Consider the following 23,626-nt stretch of genomic DNA (forward strand, 5'->3'; position numbering starts at 1 on the left):
TTCCTCATAAGGCATCGTTTCCAGGCCTTTGACCATTTTGGTTGCCCTCCTCTGGACACGTTCCAGTTTGTCAATGTCCTTCTTGAACTGTGGTGCCCAGAACTGGACACAGTACTCCAGGTGAGGTCTGACCAGAGCAGAATACAGTGGCACTATTACTTCCCATGATCTAGATGCTATACTCCTATTGATGCAGCCCAGAATTGCATTGGCTTTTTTAGCTGCCACGTCACACTGTTGGCTCATGTCCAGTTTGTGGTCAACCAAGACTCCTAGATCCTTTTCACATGTACTGCTCTCAAGCCAGGTGTCCCCCATCTTGTATTTGTGCCTCTCATTTTTTTTGCCCAAGTGCAATACTTTACATTTCTCCCTGTTAAAATTCATCTTGTTTGTTTTGGCCCAGTTCTCTAATCTGTCAAGGTCGTTTTGAAGTGTGATCCTGTCCTCTGGGGTGTTAGCCACCCCTCCCAATTTGGTGTCATCTGCAAATTTGATCAGGATGCCCTTGAGTCCATCATCCAAGTCGTTGATAAAGATGTTGAATAAGACCGGGCCCAAGACAGAACCCTGTGGCACCCCACTAGTCACTCTTCTCCAGGATGAAGAGGAACCATTGATGAGCACCCTTTGGGTTCGGTCAGTCAGCCGTCTTTTCAGGTTGCATCCCGCGGTGACCAGGAAGTACCGAAAAGGGTTACTTCTGGGTTTCGCCGCTTGCGCAGATGCGCAAAATGACATCATGCGCAGGAGCAGTGAATTGCAACCCGCGCGTGCGCAGAAATGCCACTGCGGGTTGCATTCTGCTCATGTTGCGAACGGGCTTCTGGAACGGATCCTGTTCGCAACCAGAGGTACCACTTTTCTCTTCCTGATAACCTTGAAATGCGAGTATATGATTCTTTTAGGTAGTTTTATTCTTCAAAAGGGACACGGGTGGCGCTGTGGGTTAAACCACAGAGCCTAGGACTTGCTGATCAGAAGGTCGGCAGTTCGAATCCCCGCGATGGGTTGAGCTCCCTTTGCTCAGTCCCTGCTCCTGCCAACCTAGCAGTTCGAAAGCATGTCAAAGTGCAAGTAGATAAATAGGTACCACTCCGGCGGGAAGGTAAACAGCGTTTCTGTGCGCTGCTCTGGTTTGCCAAAAGCGGCTTAGTCATGCTGGCCACATGACCCGGAAGCTGTACGCCGGCTTCCTCGGTCAATAAAGCAAGATGAGCGCCGCAACCCCAGTGTCAGCCACGACTGGACCTAATGGTCAGGGGTCCCTTTACCTTTACCTCTACTCTTAAAAAAAAAAAAAAGTTTTTAGGTGTCCTTGGAGGAGGAAAAAGTGAGTTATAAAAGCGATAAATAATTGTTATTGGGGTAAAGGGGCTCCCCACATCCATGTATGCTGCTCTGGCAGTGGGGCCATCACCAGGGGCAGAGGAAGGGGGGTGCGGTCCGCCGTGGGTGTCACCACTGAGGGGGGTGACAAAATGACAGGCAGCACTCACCGTGGGGCCTGCAGAGTGCCCGAGCTACAGGTCTCTCCTGGGAGTGACACGGTGGCTTGGGCGCCTGCAGGCTCTACGCTGCCCCAAATGGTCTGCCCGCTGCCTCCCCCTCAGCTGTAGGGCGGCTGAGTGGGAGGAGGTAGGCAGACTCCTGCCCTGTCTGGCCCTGTCCTTGGGCACAGGGCATGTGCGCTGCGTCTGGCACCCAATTGGCTTGCTCCACTGGCCATCACTTCCGTTCTGGAAACAAAAACCCGAAAGACATGTCCTCTGCCCCTCTCCACTGCCCCGCAGTCAGGCTACAGAAGCACATCTCTGGTGCCCCGGGGCAGTGCCCTTCTTGTAAGCTTCTGGAGCCATCTGGCCGGCTGCTGTTGGAACAAGACAACCTGCTAGCCTAGCGGCACCTCAGTCTCACCGGCAAAGCCATCTTTATTATTCCAATTGCGTCTCTGCGTTGGCTTCGAGACAGCAATCCTCCATATCTTTTTATAGCGTTTAACAAATTCCATTAAAACCAATGGGGCTTATTTGTAAGTAAATGTGCTTAGAATCAACCTGTTACGATCGTCGCCATCTCCTCTCTCCCTTTACGCCTTCTGTTTTAGATTACTTTTGGGGCGGGCGGGGCAGAACGATTTCGTGGGAAAGGGACCGCCGGGAGTTCGGCAAGGCTCACCTTCAGACGTTCTGGTTTCCAGCACATGCAACATGCCATAATCTCTGCCTGAATCTTCCTAGAACCATCTTGTGCGCCTCCTTCCACAGTATGGCAAACGACTAGCATTAAATTCTTTTGTGGAGGACGGGCGTTGGCTCTTCAACGCCGCCCTTGCGCGACGGCGCTCCGTTTCAAAATGGCAAAATGCTTCGTGTCCACAGTGGATTATTGTCCACAGTGGATGACAGCAGCATCTCTTCAGGGTTTCTCTCTGCCAGGGACTGAACCAGAGACATAATAATCATAATAATAATAGTTGGTCTCTTACCTTTCCCGCCCCGACCTGGCCATAGTGATCCATGCGACGGTCATCTCCGGGCTTGACTACTGTAATTTGCTCTACGCGGGGCTGCCCTTGAAGCTGTCCCAGAAACTCCAGCGGGTGCAGAATGCTGCAGCGAGGCTCCTCACGGGGTCTCTGCCATGGGAGCATATTCACCCAGTGCTTTTCCAGCTGCACTGGCTCCCGGTGGAGTACAGGGTCAGATTTAAGGTGCTGGTTTTGACCTTTAAAGCCCTTCACAGCCTAGGACCCTCATACCTACGGGATTGCCTCTCCCGGTATGCCCCACGGAGAGCCTCAAGGTCCATAAATAGCAACACCCTAGTGGTCCCAGGTCCTAAGGAAGTTAGATTAGCTTCAACCAAAGCCAGGGCCTTTTCAACTCTGGCTCCGGTCTGGTGGAACGCTCTGCCTCATGAGACCAGGGCCCTGCAGGATCTGATTTCTTTCCGCAGGGCCTGTAAGACAGAGTTGTTCCACCTGGCCTTTGGCTTGGAGCCAATTTGATTCCCTCTTTCCCTCTCTTTCTTTTTTCTTTTCCTTCTCCTCCTGCGATGAGGCTACATTTTAATATTTTGATGTTCCATTATTTTAATGTTGTATTTTATTTTTGTTTTAAAGTTGTAATCATTCATCTTGTTTTTATTATTGCTTGTAAGCCGCTCTGAGCCTGGCCTTGGCTGGGGAGGGTGGGGTATAAATAAAGAAATATTATTATTATTATTATTATTATTATTATTATTATTATTATCACCCTGCCCATCTGGCTGGGTTATCCCAGCCACTCTGAGTGGCTCCCAACAGAATATTAAAAACACGACAAAGCATCAAACATCAAAAACCTCCCTAAACAGGGCTGCCTTCAGATGTCTTCTAAAAGTCACAGGTAGGTAGCCGTGTTGGTCTGCCGTAGTCGAAACAAAATAAAAAAAATCCTTCCAGTAACACCTTAGAGACCAACTAAGTTTGTTATTGGTATGAGCTTTCGTGTGCATGCAAGAAGTATCTGAAGTATCTGAAGAAGTGTGCATGCCCATGGAAGCTCATACCAATAACAAACTTAGTTGGTCTCTAAGGTGCTACTGGAAGGAATATTTTTAATTCTAAAAGTCAGATAGTTGGGAGGGCATTCCATAGAGCGGGTGCCACTACCAAGAAGGCCCTCTGCCTGCTTCCCTGTAACCTCACTTCTCGCAGGGAGGGAACTGCCAGAAGGCCCTCGGAGCGGGGGTGGAGATGCTCCTTCAGGTATACTGGGCCGAGGCCGTTTAGGGCTTTAAAGGTCAGCACCAACACTTTGAACACGGAAACGTCCTGGGAGCAAGGCAGATGCTGTACCAATGAGCAATGGTCCTTCTCTGAGCATTAACCATCTTCCACCATTAGTCATGCTTGCCAGGTGAGAGTTGGATACTGAGCTCTTGGCACTTCAGGGCAATTTAATCCCTGATTCTTTTCACAGCCCAGGGTGGCAGGGATGCAAATGAGGGCTGGATCGTAGAATTGTAGAGTTGGAAGGGACCCCAAAGGTCATTTGGTGCAACCCCCTGAATATATACAATCTGTATCATCACAGAATAGTGCCTTTCCCCGTGAATATGCTCAGCAACATGTCATTGAAGCAATCCTATACATCATTCTGCTTTATTCGTTATTCCGCTATGCATCCCCAATGTTATTGCATTATGTCATCTGGAGGGACACTCTTGTCCATCCCCACCCCCTCCAAAAAAACTTTTGCAAGCAGCATTCAGCATACGGGATCACGTATAACTGTCCTGATACCATTCAAGGTGGGCTGTAGGCTAGAGCATGGAGACTTTGGGAAAGTGCCCTCCTCATCCTCCTGCCTCCTTTCTCTGGCGCCCCCTACTGTTGGTCTCCTTGCCTCCTGCCCAACCATAGGCAATGGATACCAGGTGCCACTGAGTAAAGGCTTTTAAGCTGTCTCTGCTATGGGGAGTGAGAAGGATGGACCTGGGGCTGCAATCCTTTTACACACCTGTCTTGAGAAATCTTGTGGAAAGCGGTTTTTGACTGGCAAAACACAACATGCAGTCTCCTCAGCAGACAATGACTAGGGGCCCAAACAGGCTACACTTTTATTGCTGAAAGGATGCAGCGATGAACACATTAACAGTGCATTTATATTGGGCAGTAAGCCTATCTTCTCCATTTCTCCTGTTTCCACATTACGGGATCCCCACAAACATAATAATAATAATAATAATAATAATAATAATAATAATAATAATTTATTTATACCCCGCCCATCTGGCTGGGTTTCCCCAGCCACTTTGGGCGGCTTCCAACAAAGTATTAAAATACAGTAGTCTGTAAAACATTAAAAGCTTCCCTGAAGAGGGCTGCCTTCAGATGTCTTCTAGAAGTCTGGTAGTTGTTCTTCTCTTTGACATCTGGTGGGAGGGCGTTCCACAGGGCAGGTGCCACTACCGAGAAGGCCCTCTGCCTGGTTCCCTGTAACTTGGCTTCTCACAGTGAGGGAACCACCAGAAGGCCCTTGGAGCTGGACCTCAGTGTCTGGGCAGAACGATGGGGGTGGAGACGCTCCTTCAGGTATACTGGGATGAGGCCGTTTAGGGCTTTAAAGGTCAACATCAACACTTTGAATGGTGCTCAGAAACGTACTGGGAGCCAATGTAGGTCTTTCAAGAGTGGTGTTATGTGGTCTTGGCGGCTGCGCCCAGTCACCAATCTAGCTGCCGCATTCTGGATTAGTTGTAGTTTCCGGGTCACCTTCAAAGGTAACCCCACGTAGACGTGGATGCACAAAACACTTTAAAAAGAAGAGAAATCAAGGTTCCTTGCACTTCAGTCTGCTCTGGTCTCCCTCTTTCTTCCCATCTAGGGCAGCCCTGCCCTCTGCCTGCCCCTCAGACCTTCTGCGTCACACAGAGCCAACTGTATCCTCTCTTCCTCTTCCATACTCCAGCAGCCTCTATAATCTGCCCAAGGAAGGAGGCTGGCAGAATTAGCCACAGAGAGGCAGCGGGATGCTCCTTTGCAGCTGCCCCCAGTCATCACTACTCAGTACAAACCCCAGCTCATCTTCCCTCCAATGTTTGGCAGCAGAGAGGCTGGTGGGGAAAACAGGGACATTCCAGGATCAAATAAGAAGCTGTGATGGTTTTTGTAATTCCAGGACTATCGCTGGAAAATAGGGGCACTTGGAAGGCATAAAAAGGTAAAGGTACCCCTGACCGTTAGGTCCAGTCGCGGACGAATCTGGGGTTGCGGCGCTCATCTCGCTCTATAGGCCGAGGGAGCTGGCGTTTGTTCGCAGACAGCTTCCAGGTCATGTGGCCAGCATGACTGAGCTGCCTCTGGCGAACCAGAGCAGCGCACGGAAACACCGTTTACCTTCCTGCCGGAGCGGTACCTATTAATCTACTTGCACTTTGACGTGCTTTCGAACTGCTAGGTTGGCAGGAGCTGGGACTGAGCAACGGGAGCTCACCCCGTCGCAGGGATTCGAACCGCTGACCTTCTGATCGGCAAGCCCTAGGCTCTGTGGTTTAACCCACAGTGCCATCTGCGTCCCTCATCTTGGAAGGCATAGTAGTGTATTAAAAGCGCAAATTGAAAACAAACATAAAAAGTTCCAGGGTTTTTGCAGAAACCCCATGGCGTGCACAGATCATGGCCAAAAGCAGTAGAACTTCCCAAGAATGTTTGCAAGCACATACAGAGAGAGTATTGAAAATGCCGTCGTGTATAACTGGCCCGATAGCATCGTGAGAGCAAATCATGATGGAAGCATGATTGAAAAAGAAGTCTGGAGACGGCCTCAAGGAGACTCAAAGGAGCTGAGCTCTTGCAAAGGCTTTTAGGGAAGAGAGAGTGGGAGGAGGCTCTGGGAGTGAGCACCTTCTGCAATAAGATCTGTCAACTCTGTGGGGATGGGGTTCACTAGATATGCCAGTGGAGAGGCTGTTTGTAGAGTCACTCATATGTGCTGCTGGTTTGATGAGCTCTGTCAGCAGGCATCTGTTTCGGGGTGGATAGATTTTGACAAACTGCTTTCTTCTGCAAGATCTAACACCCTGGATTCTCTCAGTACTGTGCTTTTGAAAAAAGAACCTCTCTCCTTTCCTGGGTTGAACTTTCCAGGCTGAATGTGGGGTGTCTTTGTGCACCAGGCTGCATTTGCCACATGCAGACCTGAGGCAGCAGCTTCTGGGCTGGAGTGGTGGCTAGAGAGTTTGAACCAAGGTCCTGAGTTTGAATCCCTACCCTGAGTGACCCCAGGCAAGTCGCTACTTCTCAGCCTAGTTTTGCAAGTTCCACCTTCTCAGGTCCTGACGAGCCTGGCAAACTTTAAGTCACCCTTTGCAAAAATAGAAATAAAAATGGATATTTATATTTGCATGCCATGACCGCCTTCAAATGGCAAGCATTGGAAAAAAAATGCCCCTGTTTCAAGTTTAGGCAGATATTGTGTCACTTTTTTTCAAAGAGACCAGCTGGGAGGGGGAAAGGGAGAGGGGTTAAATCCTGTTCCTTCTTTTGCATCCCAAGCAGGGGATCTGCTTTACAGCAAGCCTTGCATTTGTTGTGTGAATGCACAGTGTGTGTGTGTGTGTGTGTGTGTGTGAGAGAGAGAGAGAGAGAGAGAGAGAGAGTGCATGTAAGATTTCATTTTGTCTTCTGGTTCTGCTAGGACCCCACCAGAGACGGGATATGGAGGGAGAAATCCAACTCAGTTCTCATTTAAAGGCAGACTTGCTGAATCTGCAGTTTCCCAAACAATACATGAACTGATGCTTTAGGTGAGATTCCTACATTGCAGGGAGTTGGACTAGATGACACTTGGGACCATAGCTGTCAACGTTTCCCTTTTTTAAAGGGAAATTCCCTTATTCCGAATAGGATTCCTCGCAAGACAAGGGAAAAGTTGACAGCTATGCTTGGGACCCTTCCAATTCTACAATTCTATGATTCAACATTTACGCTCCTTGGAATTTTTCAACACAGTTCTCCTCCCAAGTAACTTGTGCAAAAATGCAAAATAATAATAATAATAATAATAATAATAATGTACTCCACCCATCAGGCTGGGTCTCCCCAGCCACTCTAGGCGGCTTCCAACAAAATATTTGAAATACAATAAAACATCATACATTTAAAAAATCCCTAAACAGGGCTGCCTTCAGATGTCTTCTACTACAGTGGTACCTCTGGTTGCGAACGGGATCCATTCCGGAGGCCCATTCGCAATGTGAAAAGCCCGCAACCTGAAGCGCCGTATCTGTGCATGTGCAAAGCGTGATTTAGTGCTAGTGCGCATGCGCGAGCGGCGAAACCCAGAAGTAACCCTTTCCGATACTTCCGGGTCGCTGCGGGACGCAACCTGAAAAAATGTACATGAAGCAAACGTAACATGAGGTATGACTGTGATGAGTTATTTCCTTGACGTCGGATGGGAGGGTGTTCCACAGAGCGGGTGCCACCACCGAGAAGGCCCTCTGCCTGGTCCCCTGTAACCTCACTTCCTGCAGTGAGGGAACTGGTGCTGGACCTCAGTGTCCGGGCAGAACGATGGGGTTGGAGACACTCCTTCAGGTATACTGGGCCGAGGCCATTTAGGGCTTTAAAGGTCAGGACCAACACTTTGAATTGTGCTCGGAAACGTACTGGGAACCCTTGGAAGTCTTGGTGCCAGGTTTTGGAGAGCACTTGGGCAAGACGGGGGCCTCCTACCCCTGAGTAGAACCATCTCGTTCTCATTGCTATTGCTGCTGTCCGTCCATTTGCCCTGTGGCCCTGTGCCCAATGTGCACCACTGCCCAGCGTTTCTCAAACTCGGGTCTCCCAACTGGTGTTGGACTACAATTCCCGTCATTCCTGACCATTTATCCTGCTAGCTAGGGATGCTGGGCATTGCAGTCTAACAACAGCTGGAGATCCAAGTTTGAGAAACAATGGGAGGGTCAGAGAGAGCTTATGTAGTCTGTCGCTCCTCCTGCAACGCTTAGGAACTCAAGACACTGCCTTACTCCGAGTTAAGCCATTGGTCTATGTAGCTCAATATTGCCTACGCCGAGCATGTGCTCAGCTTTGGTCCTTCATCTCTTTGGATGCAGCAGGTGAGCAGTCATTGGCAGCAAGGAGAAAAGAATAGCAGTAGGGGCTGCCCTACCATTGGGCAGAGTGAGGCGGTTGCCTCAGGTGGCAGGTTGTGGAGATCCATAGTGAGCTGTTCAGAGGACAGAGCTGTGTGTCTCATCACACAATCGGCCGTACAGCCGCTATGCTAGCCTTCTGTCTTCAGTCGCAGTGGGAAACAGGGCACTGGTGGGAAGGGATGGAGGGCATCATCCTGTCCTCAGCCTGCAAAATGTCTAGTGCTCTTGGGGCTGGTGGTGGGCGCCCTGCCAGAGCCTTTGTGCAATGATGTCAGCGGCTGGAGCCATCCTTGTTAGATATCGGTCCTGGTTCGCCTTCATTCTGGGCAGAGTCACGGCACGGTCGCCTTTCCGGCGACATCTTCGTTAACTCCCGATGACTTCCTCTGTGGATCATTAACTCTGATGAAACAACAGGCAGCATCTGCCTTTGCGCTCTTTCATCTGAAGGACTGGGAAACTCCGCGGGAGTGATGATATTATTTCAAGTGCACACAGCCCTGGAGTGTTTGTTCTGCTGGTGGCTTGGAGGGTTCTCTTTCTTGTCCTCCTCTTCCTCCTCCTCCTTTGAATTGTGCATAGCGGTTAAAGGCTAAATAAGGTAGCACAGAAAGCCCACGGGATGCATTTAATTGCCACAGATTTGTAAGGGAATCTGAGCTGTAGTACTCACCGTCCATAAGAAGGGGACGATGGGAATCAAGCGTTCACCTGGAGGCAGTGCTGAAATAGCAGAACGGAGGATGCAATGAGCTGAGGGTGGTCAGTCTCAGTGTCTCATTCTTTTTCAACCTTTTTCACCACATTTCCACACTACGATTTATTTTTGGGGAAGCTTACCAGCAATTTAATATGCATTTCTCTCAATAGTTCCCGCATGAAATCTTGCCCAGTGTGCACATTTTTGCAAGCCGTTCCCCTTAATGCAACACATATTCCATTAACGCGTGCATTTCATGTTCTCTCTCTTGTAGCGCATGCATTTCTGTGCATATGTTTTGTGGGCGAGGATTGGAGATCTGTATCACAAAAATGGCATAAGAGAGCACAAATTAGGAACGGGCTAGGTCTTCCACATCTCTATGAACTCTTGTCCCACCACCACAGTTAGCAATCAGCATGAATGGGGTCCACCCATGTGACGCCAGGTGACCCATTTTTGCATAGTGCTGCGGGTGTTGCAATGATGTCAGGTGATTGGCAGGCGGGTGGCCACACCCACCTCTCAAACATGGCCTGCGGGGTAGGGGAGATAAGAACCCACCTTTCTAATGGGATCTGCTTTCCTACTTTTGGCCTAGAGCAGGGACGTCCAACTCCTAAGAGACAGCGATCTACTCACAGAATAAAAAACTGGCAGTGATCTACCCCTTTTTTGGGAGTTCGGGTCAAAGTCGTCGTGCCTTTTTTTAGGGGGGTATTTTTACCTTTTTTGGGGGGAGTTCAGGTCAAAGTTGTTCAGCTTTCCTTAGGGAGAAAAGTCAAAGCTGTTGACCTTTTTTTAGAGGGGAACCTCAACAATGTTGAGCTTTCATTAGAGGGAAAAGGAAAAAGTCGCTCAACAAAAGATTGAGCAGGAAACAAATAGCCTCACAGCGAAAACTCCATCTTCCGTTCTAGCAATCAGGTGCAAATGGAGAATGGTGTGAGGGGGTGGGGCTGTATCCTCTTTTCCCCCCGCAAAGGAAAAAGAACCTGTGATAGACCCAAACCTCCCAGGGATCAATCAGTCGATTGCGGTTGACCGGTTGGGCATCCCTGGCCTAGAACATCCAGCATGCCATGTCTCCAGTTTCTTGGGTCTGAGAGAGGTGGAAAGGTTATTATCCCCTGGAAGGAGCATATCTGCAGTTTGGGGGTGCTCCTGGATTTGACACTGTCATTGGAGGCTCAGGTGATTTCATGGCTAGGAGTTCCTTTTCCCAAGTCCAGCTTGACAGCCCCTGTTGAACAGAGATGACTTGGCCACTGTCCTCTATGCTTATATAATAAGGGGTCTGAACACTCATCTCCCACCACCACTTTCTGAACGCGGCCCAGGAGGAAGGAGCAGAACCACTGTATGACAGTGCCCCCAGCTCCCAGTCCCTCTAGACGGTCCAGAAGGATGTTATGGTCAATGGTATCAAACACCGCTGAGAGATCCAGCAGAACTAGGAAGCAGCTGTCACCTTTGTCCCTAGCCAGCTGGAGATCATTGACCAATGCGACCAAGGCAGTTTCAGTCCCATGAGGAGGCCTTATGTCCTTACAATTTCAATCTTGTAGTTTTAAACTGTTGTGACCCACACTCAGACCTTTTCAAAAAGCCTTTGCCTTGCACCTTCTTTACTGCCCCCCCTTTCCCCTATTGTTAAATCCACATTAAATCTCAGCCTTTAATAAGCGCCTCTTAAACCCGTCCATTAATTCCTTTTTAATAAGCCTTCCTTAGTCACCCCTTCCAAGGATTCCTGGCAAGACAGTGGTGTCTCTTGGCTTCAGAATGGGTTTCAAGGCTGTGTTTGCTGTGGCTGCTGGCTGGCCGGGTGGAGGGGTTCACAAATTTGGCTCTTGGGAGGGCTCTCACGCCACGCCAAAAGACGCCTTGCCAGATCTGGTGGAGGAATGTGCGATGATGATCGCTGCATCTACTTAGCAGGAAATCAAAGCGGCGCTTAATCATGAATGGCGTTATCTTTTTCTGCAAAGTCTGCAGTATGATGAATCACTCGCTTCTAAATTGATGGCTGAATGAAGCTGCCTCTTCGCTTGCTCCCTGGCTAAACCGCCCTTCCATTCACTTCTCCTTTTTATAATGCTGGTAAATACTGAATCCCAGTTCCCGAGTACGCTGCTTTAGTGCATGAGTAGGCCCCAATAAATTCCTTTAACAGGGCAAAATTTTATTCAACATGAGGAGGAACGGTTGCATTGGGAGACGTTTATAGCTCTCCGACAGCTCCAGAGACAGCGGTGATTTTAATTGTTTCCCCCCACAAGAAACATTAAAACACACTCACTCTCACACACGGTGTCTATTCTGGGAATCAGCAAATTCACAGCCGTTTGCTAACTTCATGAAGCCCCTCTGGTAATTTTTCGAGCATCACCACCAAATTCCACCCAGGATGGAACCCAGTGCAAAATCTGTGGTTCAGTTGGCTCACGGAGTAGTTTACGGTGCAAGCTTGAAGTGATGGTGCCGCCATCTTTGCTTAATTAAGAACCTGCCGTGTCCACATGTGAAGCAGAGCGGTGAGGTCTGATTTCATCTCCCCTCCCCACAGAACTCCAAGAAAGGGGAAGTCTCCAGATGCTATGGGCCTCTCCATCAGCCTCAACTAGCATGACCAAAAGTCAGGAGTGATGGGAATACTAAGCAAGCGACATCTAAAGGGCCATGGACTCCTCAGCCCTGCCTTACATCCCATAGTCTCTGCTAAGCTGGTTGCTATGTACTGGAAGATATGGGTCATGGGGGGTAGAGTGTGGGGAGGTAAGGTTGGGGGGAGTGTAGAATAATCTGGCCCCCATCTACATGCTGCTTGTGATGTTAACATTAACCCTCATCCCCACAAATGCCCTCTGTTCTATACAAAAAATGTGATTACATAAATATGGGTGCTCCTAGATTTACAGTGGTACCTTGGGTTACATACGCTTCAGGTTGCATACGCTTCAGGTTACAGACTCCGCTAACCCAGAAATAGTACCTTGGGTTAAGAACTTTGCTTCAGGATGAGAACAGAAATTGCGCGGCAGCAGCAGGAGGCCCCATTAGCTAAAGTGGTGCTTCAGGTTAAGAACAGTTTCAGGTTAAGAATGGACCTCCGGAACGAATTAAGTACTTAAACCGAGGTACCACTGTGTTTGGGTGTCTTCTTCTTCTTCTTCTTCTTCTTCTTCTTCTTCTTCTTCTTCTTCTTCTCCTCTTCCTTCCCTCCCTCCCCCCTATGGTCCCAGGGTGAGTTACAACATAAAGAACACAACATAGGGTTTCAATCAACATTGTTGGCATTGGTCTGTCTCAGGAGACAATGGAGGAGTGTACCTTTGGGGATGGAGTCAAACCATAGGAGAGATACAGGAGAGACATGGTTTGTTGCAGCTGGGGCAGATGAAGGTGTCCGGTTTTGCTGCTGCAGGTGCACCATGGTGAAAGGCTTCCCACCTGCACAAACAGGACTTCTGCATTCTCTTCCCTCTGTGTGCCCCTAAATCTGTTTTGAGGATTCCTCCAAACCTCTGGAGCAGATTCAGAGCCTATGTGTGCACCAGTGTGTGGGGGACGGGGGACGGGGGATGATGACTGTCAGACTACTGCTTGCTTGCCTGGATGGAGTGATGTACCTGTGCAGAAACCTCTGGCTTTTGCAAGGTACAAAGGTAAGAATCTCATTTTCTGCTCCTCTGACCTCTGCCTCTGTCCACCCCTGGAATATGGCCCCAGAAGGTTCTCCATGAAGGAATGTGGATCAGTTTTAAGACCTCAAGCAATAGGCTAAGATATGTTCCATTTGCATAATATATACAGGAAGTAGAATTTAGCTTTGTGTGGTGCAGAATTTGGGTCTCCCAGCTTGGTGCAAAATTCTGATTTACTTATTTATCGGTAAGCTCAGAGTGTCCACGGACGTGGCCGTGAGTGACACCGCGATGGCAGCAGAGTTAATACAGAGCAGCAAAATGCTATAAAAGTGTCAGTCCCATAGCTACACGAGGCGAAGGAATCAGCTTTGTTATCTTGTACAACTGTTCTCTGCAATATCCCACAAATCTCCAGAGAGGCTGAGATAAGAAATGGGTTTCTTTGCTGAGGAGCAATACGGAGAAAATGTGACATATAATGACATATAATGATGAGAGGGAAAACGAAAGGCAAGAGCTCTCAGGGTAGGCCTGGACTCGGGATTTCAGAGGCACGGTAGCCAACATTTTGATTATAAAAATTCCGGCTGATGGGTAGGGTTAGGAGATGGAGCCCTAGCAGATGCTGAGTAAGGGTGGGAGCCGAAGGGCCACATTCACTTCTGGAAAACTGTCTGGGGGCCATAAGCAAATGGTGGGTAGGGCCAGAGGTGCAAATGGGTGGAGCAATGAATTGCAAATTCTGCCTGGTTGCTTTTGCACACAGAGCTCTCCATCCTCCTTCCAGGCAAGTAAGGATGCCATATTTCTACAAAATCATTTGTATTATTCGGTGCACGTAACTTTGTTCATTTTTCTGATACAGCAATAGACCATACATTCCGTTTCCAATGAGACATACACAGATGTTCCAATCCTTTCCAGTTCTGTACCAATCTCCAGTAGGTGTGCTGCTCCCAAAAGAAAAGTAATTAGTTCTTTATAACAAAGGTCAGATTGGATTGCGCTTCTTTAAAAATAGTTAATATTTCTGAAACTTGGGGCACATTCCACATGTTGACCCATAGCATACCTTATTTCTGTAACACCCTCTACCAAAAGGGCTTTATATGTCGACGTGTCCCCCACATGTGAAATGTTGTACCTATACTATTGCAGGCTCTCCAGCACAACGGTAGTGGCAGTTTTATTAATAAAAATACAGTCATACCTCTGGTTACAGATGCTTCAGGTTGCGTTTTTTTGGGTTATGGACCACCGAAACCCGGAAGTACCGGAACGGGTTACTTCCGGGTTTCGGTGGTTGCGCATGCACAGAAGTGCTAAATTGTGCTTTGCGCGTGCACAGAAGCGCTGAATCGCAACCCAAGTGTGCGCAGATGCGCCACTACGGGTTGCAAACATGCACCCCGCACGGATCATGTTCACAACCTGAGCGTCCACCGGACACCGTAATGGCGTCAAATGAGAACTGATTGCTTCAAGCCAGGTTAAGATAGCTCCGTCTCCTCCTATGCTGCTGTTGCTGTACTAGCTCCTTATGAATACAAACTATAGCATTGCAAGGTTTTGCAGCAGCCTTCCTAGAACGCCTCCATTATTCCTAGGAAAAATACTTGCTGTCTCTGTGGGCACAATGAGAAGACAGCCACCTACCAAGCAATGATCATGATATTTAGCATTTGTTTAATGCTGGTCAAATCACAAAATCACTCAGCTTTCATTATCTCAGTAAGGCTGCAATTCTAAGCATATTTACTTGGATAGACATCGTGTCATATATTTAACCACTCTTAGGGCTAGGCCGTAAGGTTCACCGGAGCCCTCCTAGGGAGCTGAGTATCCCCATTCAGTGGTACCTTGGGTTAAGAACTTAGTTCATTCTGGAGGTCTGTTCTTAACCTGAAACTGTTCTTAACCTGAAGCACCACTTTAGCTAATGGGGCCTCCCGCTGCCGCCGGAGCACGATTTCTGTTCTCACCCTGAAGCAAAGTTCTTAACCCGAGGTACTATTTCTGGGTTAGCGGAGTCTGTAACCTGAAGCATCTGTAACCCGAGGTACCACTGTATTGCAGATGGGGGCTGAGACCGGGAGATTAATGGTTTGCCTAATGCTGCCAAGGGACGTGGGTGGCGCTGTGGGTTAAACCACAGAGCCTAGGGCTTGCCAATCAGAAGGACGGCGGTTCGAATCCCCGCGACGGGGTGAGCTCCCGTTGCTCAGTCCCTGCTACTGCCAACCTAGCAGTTCGAAAGCATGCCAGTGCAAGTAGATAAATAGGTACCGCTCCGGCGGGAAGGTAAACAGTGTTTCCGTGCACTGCTCTGGTTCGTCAGAAGCGGCTTGGTCATGCTGGCCACATGACCCGGAAGCTATTCACCGGCTCCCTCGGCCAATAAAGCAAGATGAGCACTGCAACCCCAGAGTCGTCCACGACTGGACCTAATGGTCAGGGGTCCCTTTACTTTTACCTTTTAATGCTGCCAAAGAAGGGATTACTACAGCAGAGAGCTGTGGGAACCCACTTAATTGACAACCTATGCCAAACCACTTATCTCTCAGCCTTAGGTCCCATTTGCAATGGAAGGGGGTTTCTACAGCTCTCTGCTGTAGTAACCCCTAGTATCAGATACAGTGGTACCTCAGGTTACAGACGCTTCAGGTTACAAACGCTTCAGGTTACAGACTCCACTAACCCAGAAATAGTACCTCGGGTTAAGAACGTTGCTTCAGGATGAGAACAGAAATCGTGCTCCGGTGGCAGCGGGAGGCCCCATTAGCTAAAGTGTTACCTCGGGTTAAGAACAGTTTCAGGTTAAGAACGGACCTCCGGAACGAATTAAGTTCTTAACCCCCCGAGGTACCACTGTATATAGTTGCACCAGGGAGAGAACGTTTTGGAAACAGGGTTTCATGCTCACTACCAACCCATTGTGTATTTTTTGTTGCCCCCCCAAAAGTCTAGGGGTACAAATCTAGTTTAACACAACAGAGATTTCCCAAAATAGCAAGACCATGTTGCTTCTTGCCAACGTTGTCATAGAAGCAGCGCATCCTCATAATCTGCCATTTCATGATCTTCTTCCCCCCGCCCCTTGGAAACTCTTGTGCTTATCTGCAAGCCTTTTTAGAACGGTGACCTCATTCAGTCCCATCATAAGGTCAGAGGCAACGTTGAGAACTATTTGAAAATGAAAGATAAGGTGCAGCTTGCCTTACCTGAGCCGATAAATGTGCAATGTGGCCATCATCTATCTTACCCGTTACTGTCTTTTTGGAGAAGCTGAACTCTAATTCACCCTTGGCGTCAGCCCTTTTTGGGATCTTGGGCAGATCTGCGTCTTCTCTTCTACTCCTACCATTTAAAAACTTCCTGCAAAGTCTGGAATAAGCTCTTAAGTTTGCAACAAACTGTCGGTGGAAGCAACAGTTTGATTTCTGGATGCTCTGTGGCCATTGCTGTCCACTGCTAGTTGTTGAGGGGCAATGTGAACCCTCCATCACCACCTTGTTGTTGTTGTTTAGTCGTTTAGTTGTGTCTGACTCTTCGTGACCCCATGGACCAGAGCGCGCCAGGCACACCTGTCTTCCACTGCCTCCCGCAGTTTGATCAAACTCATGCTGGTAGCGTCGAAAACACTGTCCAACCATCTCGTCCTCTGTCATCCCCTTCTCCTTGTGCCCTCCATCTTTCCCAACATCAGGGTCTTTTCCAGGGAGTCTTCTCTTCTCATGAGGTGGCCAAAGTACTGGAGCCTCAGCTTCGCGATCTCTCCTTCCAGTGAGCACTCAGGGCTGATTTCCTTCAGAATGGAGAGGTTTGATCTTCTTGCAGTCCATGGGACTCTCAAGGGTCTCCTCCAGCACCAGAATTCAAAAGCATCAATTCTTCAGTGATCAGCCTTCTTTATGGTCCAGCTTTCACTTCCATACAAACCAAATTTGGAGAGGGGAGCCCACCCAAAAGACAAATTCAACAGATTCATGGATGAGAGGGCTATCAGACAGCCACAACCCACGATGCCTTTGCTCTGACTCCACAGCTGGAAGGAGCAATGCTTCTGAATACCAGTTGCTGGAAACCCCAGGAGGGTCCTGCTTGTGAGCTCCCTACAGGCACCTAGGATGTGGGTGGCACTGTGGTCTAAACCACTAAGCATCTTGGGCTTGCCGATCAGAAGGTCAGCAGTTTGAATCCCCGCGACGGGGTGAGCTCCTGTTGCTCTTTCCCAGCTCCTGTGAACCTAGCAGTTCGAAAGCACACCAGTGCAAGTAGATAAATAGGTACTGCTGCAGTGGGAAGGTAAACAGTGTTTCCGTGTGCTCTGGTTTCCGTCCCGGTGTTCCATTGCACCAGAAGTGGTTTAGTCATGCTGGCTACATGAGCTGGAAAGCTGTCTGTGGACAAACGCTGGCACTCTCGGCCTGAAAAGTGAGATGAGCACCCCAACCCCATAGTCGCCTTTGAGTGGACTTAACCATCCAGGGGTCCTTTACCTTCCCCCCCTTTTTTTTACCTACTGAGTGTTGAGTGCATTATTATTCCAGGGCATTCTTGGAAATTAAAAATGGCAGCTTTCCGGGTCATGTGGCCAGCGTGACTAAACTGCTTCTGGCGCAACGGGACACCGTGATGGAAACCAGAGTGCACAGAAATGCCGTTTACCTTCCTGCTGCAGTGGTACCTATTTATCTACTTGCACTGGTGTGCTTTGAACTGCTAGGTTGGCAGGAGCTGGGACAGAGCAACAGGAGCTCACCCCGTTGCGTGGATTTGAATTGCTGGCCTTCTGATCAGCAAGCCCAAGAGGCTCAGTGGTTTAGACCACAGTGCCAACCGTGTCCCTACACTCAGTGGACCAGGGGTTGAGAACTTTATTATATCCAGGGCTTTTTTTTCAGCCAGAACTCATCAGAACTCTGTTCCGGTTCCTCTCAGGTGGGCACCATTATAAGAGAACAAGGGAGGCATTCATGGTGAGTTGCGGCACCCCTTTTTCTAGAAAAATTACACCCAAGATGAGGCCTGGTTTGGTTTTTGCCTGAGCATAACTAGCAATCACTAAGAAACAGAACAAAAAGGAAGAAAGAAACTAAACTAAAACAACTACTTTGCCCCTCAGGGGCTGTGTTAAAATTACTCAACTGTACAGTTAGGGGGCATCTTCAAGTTCCCAAATGCCCCCAAACAGCTCTAATATAACAACTACAGAGATGGTAAGACTTAGTGTTCAGGGAGCGTACAATCTGTGTACAGCCATACCTCATGTTACGTTTGCTTCATGATACGTTTATTCTGGTTGTGTCCTGCGGCGACCCGGAAGTACTGGAACGGGTTACTTCCGGGTTTCGCCGCTGGCGCATGCGCAGAAGCACTAAATCGTGCCGCGCACCTGTGCAGATACGGCGCTTCAGGTTGCGGGCTTTTCATGTTGCGAATGGGCCTCTGTGTGGTGTAGTGGTTAAGAGCGATAGACTCGTAATCTGGTGAACCGGGTTCGATTCCGTGCTCCTCCACATGCAGCTGCTGGGTGACCTTGGGCCAGTCACACTTCTCTGAAGTTTCTCAGCCTCACTCACCTCACAGAGTGTTTGTTGTGGGGGAGGAAGGGAAAGGAGATTGTTAGCCGCTTTGAGACTCCTTCAGGTAGTGATAAAGCGGGATATCAAATCCAAACTCTTCTACCACTGTACATGTGTATACAAAAAGTTGAACTGTACACATCAATAATGGTACACTCTTTAACACAAATGCTTGTGCAAATATACAGGCAGCTTGTACCTGTATTCACTGTAATGTGGAAAAAAGCTTTAGGGTATGAGGAAGGACATTTTAGGTGTGTTTGGGGGGAGGATAACGTGCCCCCTTTGCCACATTTTAATGGTGTCCACCAGCAAAGGCTGCCATGTCCCCCTCATCCCAGGAAAAAAACAAAACACCATGATCTTCTCACTCTCTCCTCTGGGCCCCTGGGGCCGCATAACTTCATACCCTCCAACATTTCTCTGATAAAAATAGGGATGTCCTCAGGAAAAGTGGGACATTCTGGGATCAAATCAGATACTGGAATGGTTTCTGTAAATCCAGGACTGTCCCTGGAAAATAGGGACACTTGTAGGGTCTAGTATTGCAATGGTTGCTGAGATATGAAATCCTTGGAACGTGCATATAGCTCTGCGTTAACAGTAACAACAACAACAACAACAACAACAACAACATGAGTGGAAGTCCTTTTGGATCCCAGCCTATGCTTGGTACAAATAGATTTGGTGTTGAGCTTCCAAAGGCATTTGCTGTGTTGATTGCGATTGACTCAGGCCTTAATGCCACATAAGGGATATTCTGATAGAAACACTTTTCATAGTTATGTTTTATAACACAAGTGAAAGGCAAATCAGACCTGGCTTGTTCCTTGCCAGGACACAGAGACCCGCCCCCCGCTCAAAGCCATGTTGGTGCATGAAGTTAACACACTGACCTTTGGAAGCCTGTCCTTGTGCGACCCCCACACAATCTCCATTTCTCTTCCCCTAGCCAGAGCTCTGTGGGAAGTTGAATGTGCTGTGAGCTTAATAAAGCACTTACTCAACTAGACTTGCAGCCATGGTGCAATGTGAGAAGTTAGGGTGCCCTAAAGCAGAGGAAGAGGGACGCGGGTGGCGCTGTGGGTTAAACCACAGAGCCTAGGGCTTGCCAATCAGAAGGTCGGCGGTTCGAATCCCTGCGACGGGGTGAGCTCCCATTGCTCAGTCCCTGCTCCTGCCAACCAAGCAATTTGAAAGCATGTCAAAGTGCAAGTAGATCCGCTCCGGCGGGAAGGTAAATGGCGTTTCCGTGCGCTGCTCTGGTTCACCAGAAGTGGCTTAGTCATGCTGGCCACATGACCCGGAAGCTGTACGCCGGCTCCCTCAGCCAATAAAGCGAGATAAGCACCGCAACCCCAGAATCGGCCACGACTGGACCTAATGGTAGGGGTCCCTTTAAAGCAGTGGAAATGCAGTTCTTAAAAAAAGGCATTAAATGTGCATATGCTTATACAGTATAAAGGTAAAGGTAAAGGGACCCCTGACCATTAGGTCCAGTTGTGGCCAACTCTGGGGTTGTGGCGCTCAGAGACCTTTAGAGACTGAGCACGCAAGCTAGCAGAGATAAGAACTCTTTGCAACAGAAGTAGCGGACAGAGGCATATGTAAGCCTATTTACAAGCATTTATTCAGCATCAGGACAAAGGAAAAACATGTCTGCTTCCCTTCGTGTCCAAGCAAACAGCAATAGGCAAAAGCTATTGTCAGGGAACTGACATCGGAGCGAGAGGCGAAGGGGAGGCTCCTAGATGATGCTGGCGAAGGACCCAGCAGCAGGGGGAGAAACAGCTCAGTAGAGGGGGAAGCAAATCAGCGCAACACCAGGGATAAAGGGGGGCAGATGGGGGAATCGGAGAGAGGGCTCCAGGACTCTTCACTGGACCTCAGTGAGGAGGGCACAGGTCCTCCGCTACCCACGCCCTCCCTGCGCAGAAGACTCCCGCGCAGTGAGAGGAGGAGGAGACTGGGTGTCAAACAACTTTTATGTTGGAAGAGGTTCAAGACACGCCCACTGACGGATTCTGCCAGCGACTGAGGCAGCCACAATGAGAAAGGGCTGTGCAGTCAGAAAGGTTTAACAAGGCAAATTAGCCTAGACAGGCACCAGTTTACGCACGAGTAACTCATACTCATTACAGCTATATACAACGGAAGTTCCCAGCAGACTGTGCTGGAAGTAAACAGACATGTCACATGCAACAACTCCACATGCCTGTTCTAAAGGTGGAACGGAACTATACTCTAACAACCCCAAGGAAAAGTCCATATCCACTGTCTTGTGGGACATCTTTGGGAGAAGAAAGGGCCAACACAAATCCAGACTGCAGTGGTGGTCGGATGGCACCTTGTATGCCTTCTTCCGGCAATTCCTGCAGCCACATTGGTGCCAGACTTTATCTCTGCTTTCCTTTGGCTCACATCAGCAACACCAACAGTGGGGTCTTGTTGTCCGGGCATCCCAGGACCCACAGACACACTGCCCAGGGTTTGCACCCCAGGGAGGTCCATTTGGTGCTGCTAACACAACAATTTGACTTCACCCCTCGAGGTGTACGCCATTCTCTCTTGAGACAGACAGATGCCAAGAACCACCATTATATGCTTAGGTACGGATTTAGAACAAATTGCTCTAAGTTGAATAAAAGTACAGTGCATGTCAGCATAGAGGGGACAGGACTGAGGCCAGGTGACCTGTGTGTGTCTGCTCAGTCTGCTGCCCAGCTGTTTGTCCTGGTTGGTGGACAACTTCAATCTCCCCTCTAGGGGTTCTTTATCTTGAAACTGGACTTGCTTTGAACAGAGCACTTCTAAGAAGTCCTCTGTGCAAAGCACGTCCAGTTTAAAGGACCAAGTCCAGGTTAAAGTCCACTGTTCTAAGGAGGACTGTTCCTCTGATGGCCATTCAAAGAGAGGACTTGCTGCGCAAGGTAGGGCTGCCTACCATCTCCTCATTTTTCTTGTAGGTCCCACTTTTCCTTAGGCCCTTCTTTCCCACTTCCTCTTTCAACTCAGGCTCAGATTGACACTCGAGCTGCAGATCTGACCTTTGAAAAGTATAAAAGATTTAGTAGCTGGAGGAAAAGGGGGAGAAATCTGGGATATTGGGGGGGGGAGAATGAGGGTGGTGCCCAAATACCCCCCCCCCGTACCCAAAGAGGCTGGTTACCCTATAGCTCACCCTTTTCGAAAGTCATTTAGACCATCACATCATCTTGTATCTATGAATTCTAGTGGGTCATGTCGGGGCAAATGTTTGGGCTGCTTGCCAAGCAGTATCTCCATTGGTGCAAAGGTGCCACATCCTATCCATCACATCTTGCTTTTTCCCCCACTAAGCACCAGCCATTGCAGGAGGAGGGCTCCAGAAACTGAATGCCGAGTTCCGACAAATGGTGCAGCAATATAAAAATCGGATTAGCTCCATCGGATAAATGCCTCTGTGGTTTGGGAGCTCAGTATCTCCTCTCTCTGGCTGCTGCTCTTCAGCTAGTCTAGCTCCAAGGAATTTGCCAGAGAGCTTTTCACTTATTATTATTATTATTATTATTATTGAGAAAATATCGAGAGCAGGTTTTTGCCCTCCAGCTACGTCCTAGTAGTGAATCTAAATTGGGGCTGAAACCATTAATGCATTTTAGCACAGCCCTCAGGTAAAGAGGAGTTCTGAAGTGCAGCTCTAAGCAGGGAAATGGCCCACTGGAACAGTCCAAACAGAAATCATGATTGACCTTGGACAGAGTCGTCCCTAAAATGCAAACCATAGCATTTCATTCAGTGCAGTGCATTCTTGCTTGAGTTTTGTGAAAGGAAAGTACCAGTATTGTTGAGTTTTGAGCGAAACTTGTCATTAACTTGCAGGAGGAAGCCAACTGTTTAGACCAGGAAGGGAGAACCCATGGATGGCCCTGTAGGTGTTGTTAGACTACAACTCCTATCTTCCCTCAGCATTGTCTGTGCTAGCTGGGCCTGATGGGAGCTGGAGTCCAACAACAACTGGAGGTCAATTGGCTCCCTCTCCATGGCGTAGACACAATCATATAAGGATGCTCGGCTGCTTTGAAGAGGGAGATAAGACAGAGTACAGGAGAGAGCCAGCAGCAAATCACACTGTGTAAGTTGAAGTTAACTATTTATTAGCAAAAGCAGGAGCTGAACAGGAGTGTCAGGCCTAATGAGGACAGCATCTCATCTCCTGCAAACAGTTCCCCCCTCCCCAAGCAATCTGAGACTATGCCTGTGTGAAGCTAACTTCTGCTCTGCCCTCTTCATGGCACTCCTGGTTCTGGGAGACCAGGCAGATGGAAACATCTTGCAGCAAGAGGGGAGAAACCTGTGATTTTTCACCAGCCTGACTCACCTCTGCCTCTTGGCATTCCTCCTATCCTTCTTCAGCTTCTGTCTCTGATTCTAGACTTCTCTCTGCCACAGACTCCCCACCCCCCGCTTACTAAGCCCTGTTTCCTGTTCTGACATCTCCTCCCAGTCTTCTCTCTCTTATCCATTTGACTACACACTGTCACCCCACAACCAACCCCCTGGTCCTTAGGGATTCCCCACCCGGTTTCTCCTACCATTCTTCTGGGCCCAACCAGTCCATGACATAGGGATGGGTAACCTGTGAGGCTCTCCAGAAGTTGTTGGTCTCCAAGTACCACCAGCCCTAGACATCATGGTTGGCAAGCCCAAGAGGCTCAGTGGTTTAGACCACAGCGCCACCCGCGCCCTACCTTTACCATTACCTTGCCTTAACTAACTGCAGTGCTCAAATGCTACCTCTTAGTCAACAACCATCTCCTGTTTTCCCCCCAGCTCCCTCCTGACCACCAACTTCTGTGAGGCATGGAGCAGGCATGCAAACTCTATAGGGCAGTGGAGCCCCCTCAATATCTGTTGCCAGGGTACTGGGCCCCCTCAATGGTAAGGGGGCGGAGGAGGCTAAGTGCAGAGCCAAGTGTGGCATGGGCTCCTCCTGAGCACATGAGAGAAGCCACCGGCCATTGAAGCCATGCAGCACTGGGGTTTGCACTTGGCTTCCTCCA

At 48.9% G+C, this 23,626-nt stretch overlaps 1 protein-coding gene across 4 annotated transcripts in view; it reads left to right on the forward strand.

Moving 5' to 3' along the window:
• ARK2C (arkadia (RNF111) C-terminal like ring finger ubiquitin ligase 2C) overlaps positions 1-23,626 on the forward strand; it is an 83,561-nt gene that overhangs the window by 15,494 nt on the left and 44,441 nt on the right. Inside the window, exon 2 of one of the 4 annotated variants that reach the window (XM_080973625.1) lies at positions 17,904-17,978. The exons of the other annotated variants lie outside the window; for them this stretch is intronic. The gene's annotated coding sequence lies outside the window, so the exon portion shown is untranslated. The remainder of the gene's footprint in view (positions 1-17,903; positions 17,979-23,626) is intronic. 4 annotated transcript variants of the gene reach the window in all.

Source organism: Podarcis pityusensis (assembly GCF_964106645.2).
Source record: "Podarcis pityusensis genome assembly, chromosome: 11".
NCBI lineage: Eukaryota > Metazoa > Chordata > Lepidosauria > Squamata > Lacertidae > Podarcis > Podarcis pityusensis.